We start from the raw sequence: 11,020 nt of genomic DNA on the forward strand, positions 1-11,020 counted from the left end.
ATGATGAGGATGAATTAGAGAACTGGATGTATCTCACTACAGACAACCTGAAGTTTCCTACAGTGCTCCTCCTAACACTGAATCTCCAGAAGCTGAAGATGATCCACTCATCATTCCAGTTATAGCTAGTCACTCCACCGCATCTTCTTCAGAGATCGCTGCAGTTCCCATTAGCTGTGTACCTCCTTCTACTTAAAACACTTATCCATCAGTGAATGAAATCCCTTCAGTTTCTGAACCTGTTTCAATTGCTGAATTTGAGGCTCCTTTGGCAATAGTCCCTATTGCTGAAGAAACTGTTGCTGAAGCCTCATCTTCCATACATGAACTTGCCTATTCAGATGAAGCTCCTCTACCGGCCATCCAATTCATTAAATTCTTGGTGATCTAGATGCAGGTATCAAGACACGTCGAGGTTTAGGTAATATCTGTCTCTTTGTCAACTTTCTTTCTTTAGTTGAACCCAAGAAAATCAATGATGCTATCTCTGACCCTAGTTGGGTTATTGCTATGCAAGAAGAGCTCATTGAGTTTGATAGAAACAAAGTCTAGTACCTTGTCCCACGTCCATCTGACAAATCAGTGATAGGCACCAAATTGGTCTATCGCAACTAGTTGGATGACCATGGTGTGGTAACCCGCAATAAGGCTCAGCTTGTTGCTCAGGGTTATAGATAAGAAGAAGGAATCAACTATGACAAAACCTTTGCACCAGTGGCTAGACTTGAAGCGATTCGACTCTTTCTAGCTTTTGCTGCCCATAGAGACTTCAAGGTCTTTCAAGTGGATCTTAAGAGCCCTTTTCTTAATGGAAAACTTCATGAGGAAGTTTATGTTGTACAACCTCCAGGGTTTCTTGACCCTAAGTATCCAAACCACATTTCTTGAGAAATTCTCTCGTGGAAAGATTGACCAGACGTTATTTCTTAGGAAAGTTAAAGGTCATATCATTCTCGTCCAAATTTATGTCGATGATATTATTTTTGGTTCCACTAATCTCTCTTTATGTTTTCGTTTCGCTGAACTCATGAAGAAAGAATATCAGATGAGCATGATGGGAGAACTAACACTATTTTTACGTCTCCATATCAAACTAACTGATAAAGGTATCTTTATCAACCAAAGTAAGTATGTTCGAGACATGCTAAAAAAGTTTGATTTATCCAACAGTTCATCTATGAAGACTCCTATGGCTCCTCTACTCACTCTCAACAAGGATCCAAATGGAAAGCCTGTAAATGTGACTGTTTACAGAGGAATGATCGGTTCTTTGCTGTATCTCACAGCTAGCCGACCCGATATCATGTACTCCACTTGCTTATGTGCAAGATATCAGCTGAACCTAAGGAATCCCATCTGATCGCTGTCAAACGCATATTCAGATATCTTAAGGGAATTCATAATATGGGTCTTTGGTACCCTAAAGGTTCAGGTTTTGACCTTATTGGTTATTCGGATAGTGATTTTGCAGGTTGCAAAATTCATAGAAAAAGCACCACTGGACGCTGTCAGCTTCTAGGTGGAAAGTTGGTAAGCTGGACAAGCAAAAAGCAAAATTCAATGTCCACATCAACAGCTGATGCTGAGTATGTAGCCGCTGGTAGCTGCTATGCCCAAATTCTTTGGATGAAAAATCGGCTACTGGACTACGATCTTTAGTTTTCAAGGATTCCTATTTATTGTGATAGCACCAGTGCYATTGCWATTGCAAACAACCCTGTACTTCACTCCAAGACCAAACATATTGAGATCCGATATCATTTTATCAGAGATCATGTTATGAATAGTGATATTGAACTTCACTTCGTTCCAACTGAGTATCAATTCGCCGACCATTTCACCAAGCCTCTTGATAAGACAAGATTTAATATCTTGATCAACGAATTGGGCATGTTGAACACTGAAGATTAATCTTCACTCATTAAACATTACTCAGTAAGTGAAATGATTCATTGCTCTATCTCTAACACTGAACTTTTGAGTAAATATATCTATTCTCTCTAAGGTATGATTACTCTTCTCTTTTCTCAACTTAAAACCTTCACTGAAGCTTTCTCTTTGTTAGTGATAAATGTTTTAAAAGGTGGTCTCAGTGATTCTCTACACTCACCACATCTTCAAGTATATCTTTATACTTATCTTAAAAACTAAAAGATCACTGGAACCTTTCTTATTAGTGATCAAAATGTTTTTTAAATGTCAGTTTCAGTGACTCTCTTATCACTAAAACCTGATGTCTTAAAACCATCACTAAATATTTCTCTTTAGTGATAAAATGTTTTAAATAGGGTTTTCAGTTTCCTTTTGACACTGAATGACTCTTCATTTCTTAAAAACTATTTGTTTAAAAAAAATAGTTTATGACGACATTCTCTGTTTACTATGAGCGATGCTTTGAGACGCACAAAATGTTCTGTCATTATGCTACCTCATTAAATGTCATTCAATCATGGATGAGAACGTGACATATTTTTCATCATGACCACTTTCCCGAACTGTCGTCTTTTCTCTCTCTCATATTATTTCTCTCTCCTCCTACCTATAAATATGAGACTTCTTTTCCACTTTTCTGTTTACGCTTTCAAATTTCTTAGACGAACCTCTGCTAAGATCTCTCCAAAGCAAGAAATCTCTCTAAATCTTCAAACCCTTTTCGACCTTTCATCTTAATCTTCAAAGGTCAGAATCTTCTTTTTTCTTCTTACTAATACAAGAAATGTGTTTAATATGATTAAGAACTTTGTTCTCTTAATACATTAAATAGTAAAGATTCATTAATCATCTCTTTCTTGATTATAATCTTGTTTCTTTATACACATTCCACTTGATAAACCCTAATCTTTTAAGGATTTTTCAAAAGAAGTTTTTTACTTGTTCAAAAACTTGTTCTATAATCTTAACCATAAACTCTTGGCTTATTTCTAACAACCTGTTTGCTCTACTTCTTATTGATACAAACAGATGGCTGCCAAGAATGTCAACTTCTCCATTGACGAGATCTCCATCAAGGCCAACAACCACTTTGGCTTGTTGGAGATACCTTCCTCTAAGGAACATTACGAAGATGTGGCTGACTTCCTTAAGCAGTCGTCCTTAGGCTACGCTCTCAACCATGAGCCCCTCATGGTCAAGAAAATTCTTCAGCAGTTCTGGTACACTACTGAGGTTGTCGAAGTCCAAGACGATGCTGGATGCAAGATGGAGCAAATCTATTTCACTTTCAACCGCATGGAAGTGAACTTTGGTGTGTCTACACTCCGCTCAGCTCTCCGTCTTCCCAAGGGTCCCTTCGACAGCGAACCCTCCACCACCGAGATCATCAACTTTCTTGATGCCATTGGCTACCAGTGGCCAATGAAGAAGGACTCCAACGCCCCTCTGAAGTCCTTGACGAAGATTGAGAAGAACACGATGTCAGCTGTCTAGCAATACCTGTTTTCTCATTTCATCCATTGCATGGGCGGAAAAACTGGAGGTCAGGACCAGGCCTCTAGGATCACCTTGATCATAGGCGTATTTGCGATTCAGCGTTGCAATATAAATTATGTTGCGGTCATTTCCAATGACCTGGTGCTTAAGCTGAACAAGCGCCAGCGAGAAAAGGTGGTGCCTTACACCAGGTTTCTTTCGATGGTGTTTTCAAAGATCTTTAAATCTCTTTACCCCAAAGGAGGAAACCTTCCGATTTTCAAGCTTGGATCCAGGATTCTCGATCATAAGCTGAGGGACAGTGATGTCGCACTATCTTCCATTGTGTCTATCACTACCTCTTCTCCTCAGGTGGCCAGGACAAGGGTAAACCCCCCCCCCCGYGTCTAGCCAAGCCACCAAAACCCCTTCAAAACGACCCTCTCAACCAACTCTTTGTTCTCCTCAGAGAGCCAAGAAGTCCAAAAAGGGGACAACCACGTCACTAGCTGGGGCCTCTCAAGAGGCTTCAGTTATTGAAACTAGCCTTACCCCCGAGGCGTCTTCTGTTCACCCTCCCAGCTCTTCAGTGATTTCTCCCATCACTGTCATATCAGTGGTACCTTCACCAATCACTTCAGTGACCCAAATCACTGAAAGTCTAAATATCAGCGCCGCCACCGCTGAACACCCACGTCCCTTCTCGACCATTTTCTCTTCTCCTCCTTCCTTGGTCTTTACATATGTCGATGATGTATCAGCGACTGTCCTCCCTGATACTGAGACGTGCACCATTGGACCTGAGGGTGCTCCTCTCAATGCTTCTCAGCATACGGATGTCCATCCTCTCGAGGACATCTTTACTCATGCCAGTGACAATCTTTTAGATGTCACTGATGGCCCCTCAGGTATTCCATCTTCCTACCCTTTCTTTTCTTCTAACCTTGAGCCCTCAACTCACACTTCTTCTTTTGCAGGTCCTTCTTCGATGCATAAGTCTGATGCTCAGGAAGTGGAGGAGGAAGAAAGAGAGAAAGATGATGGAGGAGATGAAGATGTCGATGATGACTATGACATGGCGTCAGACATCAATCTTCTCCTTCCAGCCGTTGATACCGTCCTTTGCAGGATCAACGTAGTTCACCAAGAGATGCCCCGTCAAGGTGATCTTGATGCGAACTTCCTTGCCTTCCAGGCGGATGTTCAAGAAGTTCAAAGTCATCTCCAGACTCTCCAAGAAGTTGTTCAAGCCAACAACAACGCCATTGCTATTATTCACTGCAGGGCTGACGATGCTCAGGCTATAGCTGATCAGCACACTAGTCTTCTTCAACAGATCCTGGATGTTGTCCGTCAACCAGCTCCAGTGATCGCACCCTCTTTTTCTGCCAATGATTGCACCCAGCTCCATGAGACGCGTGAGGCAACGAAAACTCTAGCCAAGGCTTTGCAAAGGCTGGAGAATTCAATGGTTCTCCAGCGTCAGCACTTGGACGAACTCTCTGGCAAATTCTCTCAAGTCTTAGCCAGAGAGGGGGAGATGAGGTCCAACGCTGGTGAATCATCCAATGCTGTGCCTACCCCTTCTCAGGCCGTTGGTCCAGTATCAGCTACAGCTGCAGTTGAAGCTGAGGCTCCTAGAGCTGAAGCAGTTGTGGCTCTTGTAATCCCGACCACCGAAGCTGCTCTAGTTGAGGATGTCGATGCCATCCCTAGGGATGATGCCCATACCATCACTGCTGCTGGTGATGATGACGATGATGAAGATGATGATGAAGACGATGATGAAGACGATGATGAACCTACCATTCCTGACACCAGAAATGATCTAGATGGCGACGAGAACGGTGATGATGAAGATGACTTTACCATCAAGTTCAAGAAGCCATCAACCATCACCAAAGGTGTTACTTTCGGGGATTCCGCATTCCAGGGAGAGCAAAGGCAAGGTGAATCGACTCCATCAGGGAACCAGGACCCCAAGTCGAAAGGCAAGGCGTTCGCTGAAGAAGGGAACTTGAAGGTATTGTTCAATATCCCTCAACAACCTTTGTTTGAAGACTCTACCTCTCAGGTAGTGATTACTTCAACCTATCAACTTCATATTCCATCAACAACCTACGATCGACTGGAGCGGGTACCTGATCAACTCACTTCTCGTGCTTCTACCGACAAGTAGATGTCTCAGCTGAAGGAGTCACTCGACCAGACTAGAGTAAAAATCCCTCTTCGTACCTCTAGTGGTGGTGAATTCGAATTCTTATCTGAAGCTAAAAGACTCGTGGCATTAAGGGCTGAAGAAAAGCTAGAGCTTCAAAAGAAACAGACTGAAGATAGCTTGAAGCTGCCCAAGTCACTTGCTGAAAAAGTACTTCCCAAGAAAAAGTCCAAGAAAATGGTGAATGTTGTCCAAACCCAGGCTAAACTTCTTTCGATTGAAGAAGTTGAACGCAAGAAGAACCTAAAGCTGATGGATAAGGACAAGTAACGGAGCAAAGCAAAACTGAAAAAGAGACTCAATCCCTGCCCGATTATCAGTGTCAGCATCAGCGAACGTTCTAAAGACGGTGGAACACTGGTCTCAATGTTCATCCCCAGGGACAATCTTGATGCCGTTACCGAGTACCCTTCCTACCTTGGCCGCTATGGATACAACGAATGAATGGAGATCAGACAAGCCATTCAGCAATCCAAGTCGAGACACAAGACACTTATTGAGGACACAATCAGCGAGCTTATCAAAAGAATGTTCACGTATGTCAAGGTTCCTGACCGGCCAACTCTGAAGAAAGGCGGGAAAAAGAAACTCAAGCTCTCTGATCCAAATGATGAAGCATTCCTAAGGAACGAACATGAAACAAGGTTCTCCTTAGATGAAGTCCTGAAGGGTCATAAGAGTACAGACATTTCTATGCTGAATCTTTTTCTTGCCAAATAAGGGTCCCTATACACCCAATTCTGTGCATTTTAAACCTGAGTTAGGAGTTATATTCCTTAACTATGAAGGTAAAATCAGATTTCAGAGAATGTCAGAGCTACATCTATGTCCCATGGATCATTTGGTTTATCTTTTGCTCTGGATAGATGATAGCATGCCTAGAAATGTCACGTATATGAAGATACGAAGGGAATTCCTACGTCGTGAAAACTTGGTGAAAATATATCTGGGTAGATAGATCTAAGATCTCTAGAATAGTTTCTCTTTGTAACAACAATCCACTTTTCCTTGTAACTTCGTGTACTATGTCTACTTTCAGTGATTGTACTTATATTTTGTAAGTTCTGGACATGTACTGTAATACTTGTAATATTTTCTATGATTAATAAAATGAGTATTCCATGTACTTCACTGAAAAAGATCCCTGAAAAAAGTAATAGGGACACAAGTCAATGAGTTCCAGTGTTACTTTTTGTATTTACTGACAATCTATAAATCAGTGAATAAACTTTCAGTTTTAGTTTACGTACTTGTAAATTTTCTTAGATATAACTTAAGAAAAATTCCAAAGCTGAGACTGACGAAACTGAAAAAGATCCCAAAATAGTAAAAAGGGACATGCAGTTTGTATGTAACTTTTCCTTACTATTATTTAATAAGATAACCTTCTTTATGTTATCTTGTTATCATCAAATAGGGGGAGATTGTTGATCCTCTCACTCAGTGCTTTGATGATAATCCCTTTTACTTATACGTTGTATTTATGTTTCTGTATTTTCAGTTCCAACGATCTTCACTGAGTATGTTCAGTGATCACTGAAGAACTTGCATTGTAAATCTATCACAGACAACAATACTTCAATAAGACAACACTCACACCAAAGAACCTTCAGCAAACATCGAAGACTGAAACTGAAGATTAGACACCGGCGAATATGTGATCTGAAGCGGTACTCAGTGATTACAAGCCTGTCTACATATGTGTAAAGACTGCTCAAGCTTCAGCGAATGATGATGAGACCTTCAGGTCATTCCAGCATTCAGCCATCAAAGGGAGCTTGCTTAGCACGATTGTTGTTGTCTTGTCCTTATGCACGCAAAGGACAAAACCCATACCCTTATAATAGTTAGTACGGTACGGAGCCGACTAGTCGACTCTTTGTCCACCAACTTTAGGTAAGGATGTCTTCTCATAAATAGTGCTTTTTGTACTATTCACTGTAGCAAAGGACAAGCCTTCCTCTTAAGGCTTGACATGCACACTAACCCTACCATATTGCATTAAATGTTCATTTAATGCACTGGGTATAAATAGAAGCATTTCTTCTCCATGCAGAGTGCGCGCAACTCACTCTCTAACCCTAATCCTTACTTCAAGCATTTTCTAGCTTAAGTAAAAGATCTTTTTTACAGCAATTTCTTTTCTTGTATTTGCTAAGACTTTGTGTGTAAACAAAGATTGTTTATTACCTTATCTTTTCGCAAACAATCTTGTAAAATCTGTATTGATCTTCTCTATCAATAGATATTTTAAATTTGAAACTATTGTGTTTGAATTCAACCCCCCTCCCCCTTCTACAAACTATTTCTCTTCTTTTAGACCCTCACGGGACCAACAAAGTACCCATTCCCAGTTTCAAGACAGAACAGACAAATGTCACCATGTCTGGGGGAACTACCTCTTAAAATAAGTTTCATACCAAAAACAGACATACGTCACCACGCTTGGTAGAAACAGTTCACAAAATCCAATTCCATACCAAAACAGACATATGTCACCACGCTTGGTAGGAATGTTTTCCAAAATATAATTTCATACCAAAACAAACTTACATCGCCATGCTTGGTAGAAACATATCTTATATTTAAAAAGATATAAAATACCCCTTTTTATAAATTCATAATAAAACCCAATACTAGACATTATTAAATCATATAAATGACTAAAATACTCAACACTTCAAAATTTATCAAATAAAAGTCACCCAGATAACTTTATCAGGATAAACAATCCGGACAAGCCTTTTGTCCGATTTACAAATTCGGACAAGTACTTAGAAGAATTCCCTTTGAATCCGTATGAGCCTTGAGCGATTTAGCTCTTACCCGGATAACCCTTGACCGGTTTAGGAAGTAAGCCGGATAATACTTGACCGGTTTATTGAATATGCCTTGAACGATATAAGAAATAAACCGCATAATACTTGGTCGTATTCATACTTTTCCGTTTAAAAGGTTTATCCAGTTTACATAATTAAAATCTTGCTAACTTATTATCTTGCACAACACTTGACCGGTGTATAGCTAGATCGGACAACACATGTCCGGTTTAGGGACAATCCGGCCAACACTGTGTCCGGTTAAACTTAATCCGGTCACCTCTTTTGTCCGTATAAACCCAAATCGCACAAAACCAATTTTAAGAATAATATGCAATTCTTTCTAAAATAATAATCAAAGCTTCTAAAAGAGTATTTTAGAAATCACTCACCTTTATGTAAAAACTCAGATTTTGAAGAAGATGAAACCAAAATGATTCCAAACTTGATCTTCGATCAATTCTTCTCTCTAATTTCTCTCAAAGTTCCAAAGAGGCACAAAAACTTATGCCTTTACTGTAACACCACCAAACACCACATTTGCATATAACACATAATTCATTACATAAAAATATAATTTACATCATAAGGTCCCACTAGTACAAGGATTCCTATATGTATAAAATCTACATATGAAAAATTCCAAAACAAATCCTGTACTATCATATATAATACAACATGTATCATCAAAAATAAGCAATCTCAAGCAGATTTCCAAAAGCAGATATCAGATTCAGAAAAATAATCACATTTTCTCTTTCCTTTATTATCCCTGACCCCAGCCGTTCCTGCATTGCATATATTTAAAACAGAAAAATGAGGGTTACACCAGAAGGGTCTAGTGAGTAAATCCCCTTCTTTGCAAATGCAGGGTGATACACACCAAAATGTAATAATATATCTTTGCTCAGGAATATTAGCAACACAGTTAAATAATGCAGTTCTCATGTATAATAGGATAAACTCAAGAATCTCAGTTCTATTAATAAAATATCTCTACTTAAAGATCCAATGTTCCCAATATAAAACAAAAACCGAAACCAAAGCTTATTTAAATCATCTGACCATTTCTTTGTAAATATTAATGGAAAGATTTAAGGCAATACTTGCTCTTTATGACAAACCATTTTCCCCTTCTTAATAACATCTAAATTATTACCTCTAATAGGAATAATATCTCTAATTCATCAGATCACAAAGAAATGATGATTTAAAGTTATTAAATCCAATTACTAATAATAATAAGAGTTATAATAATATTCGCATATGACAATGCCACCCTTATTCCAAGTACACCTCTCCTTGATATGCCACCCTTATTACTCCATCAAAACAGCGCTACTTATCAGAACAGACAAAAGTCACCACGCCAGAAAGTACCCATTCCCAGTTCCAAGCCAGAACAGACAAAAGTAACCACGTCTGGGGGAACTACCACTTAAAACAAGCTTCATACCAAAAACAGACTTATGTCACCACACTTGGTAGAAATAATTTTACAAAATCCACTTCCATACCAAAACAGACTTACGTCACCACTCTTGGTAGGAAGGTTTCCCAAAATATTGTTTCATACCAAAACAGACTTACGTCATCACGCTTGGTAGAAACATTTCCCAAAAATCCCGTTCCAAACCAAAACAGACTTACGTCACCATGCTTGGTTGGAACATATCTTTTTATTTAAAAATTATAAAATACTCCTTTTTATAAATCCATAATTTAAAACCAATAATAAACATCAATTTGTAAAATTTTAAAAAAATCCCAATACTCATCAAATAATCATCCGGACAAGTTATCCGGATATACAATCCGGACAACACTTGTCCCTTTTGTCCGATTTACTAATCCGGACAACCCTTGGTTGATTAAAGACTAAATCGCATGACCCTAATCAATTTAAAACCAAACCGCATAACTCATGTCCAGTTTAAGGCAATCCGGCTAATATACTTGTCCGATTAATAATTAGTCTGCATAACCCTTGAGTGATTTATGACTAAACCGCTCAATATGTGATCGGTTTATAACTAATATGTACGACCCTTAAGCGATTTAAGGCTAAATCGCACAATGCTTGGTCGTATTCATACTTCTCCATTCAAAGCCTTTGTCCGATTTACATATTTCAAGATTCTACTAACTCATTAAATTGCATGACTCTTGAGCGATCTATAACTAAATCGAACAACACGTGTCCGGTTTAGAACTAATCCGATCAACACTGTGAACGGTTTAACACAATCCGGTCACTCTTTATCCGGATAAACTCTAAATTGTACAAACATATTTTAAAGATAATAAGCAGTTCTTTCTAAAACAATCAACCAAAGTTTAAAAGAGACTTTTAAAAGAAATACTCACCTTATGAGAATTCTTAGTTTTGAAGAAGATGGAAAAACTTTTTTGAATATCCGGTCAACACACTTCTCATTTGGTCTCCAAAATTTCCAAAATGAAAACAAGAAGCCTTGCCTGATAATCACCCCTTTCTCTTTATACTTTCCATATATGGAAAGTCGGCCACTATTCCTCCCACATGCATGCATACATATAACCCTATTCAAGCATG

The sequence above is a fragment of the Cynara cardunculus genome, assembly GCF_001531365.2.
Source record: "Cynara cardunculus var. scolymus isolate 2C chromosome LG 12, CcrdV1, whole genome shotgun sequence".
Taxonomy (NCBI): domain Eukaryota; kingdom Viridiplantae; phylum Streptophyta; class Magnoliopsida; order Asterales; family Asteraceae; genus Cynara; species Cynara cardunculus.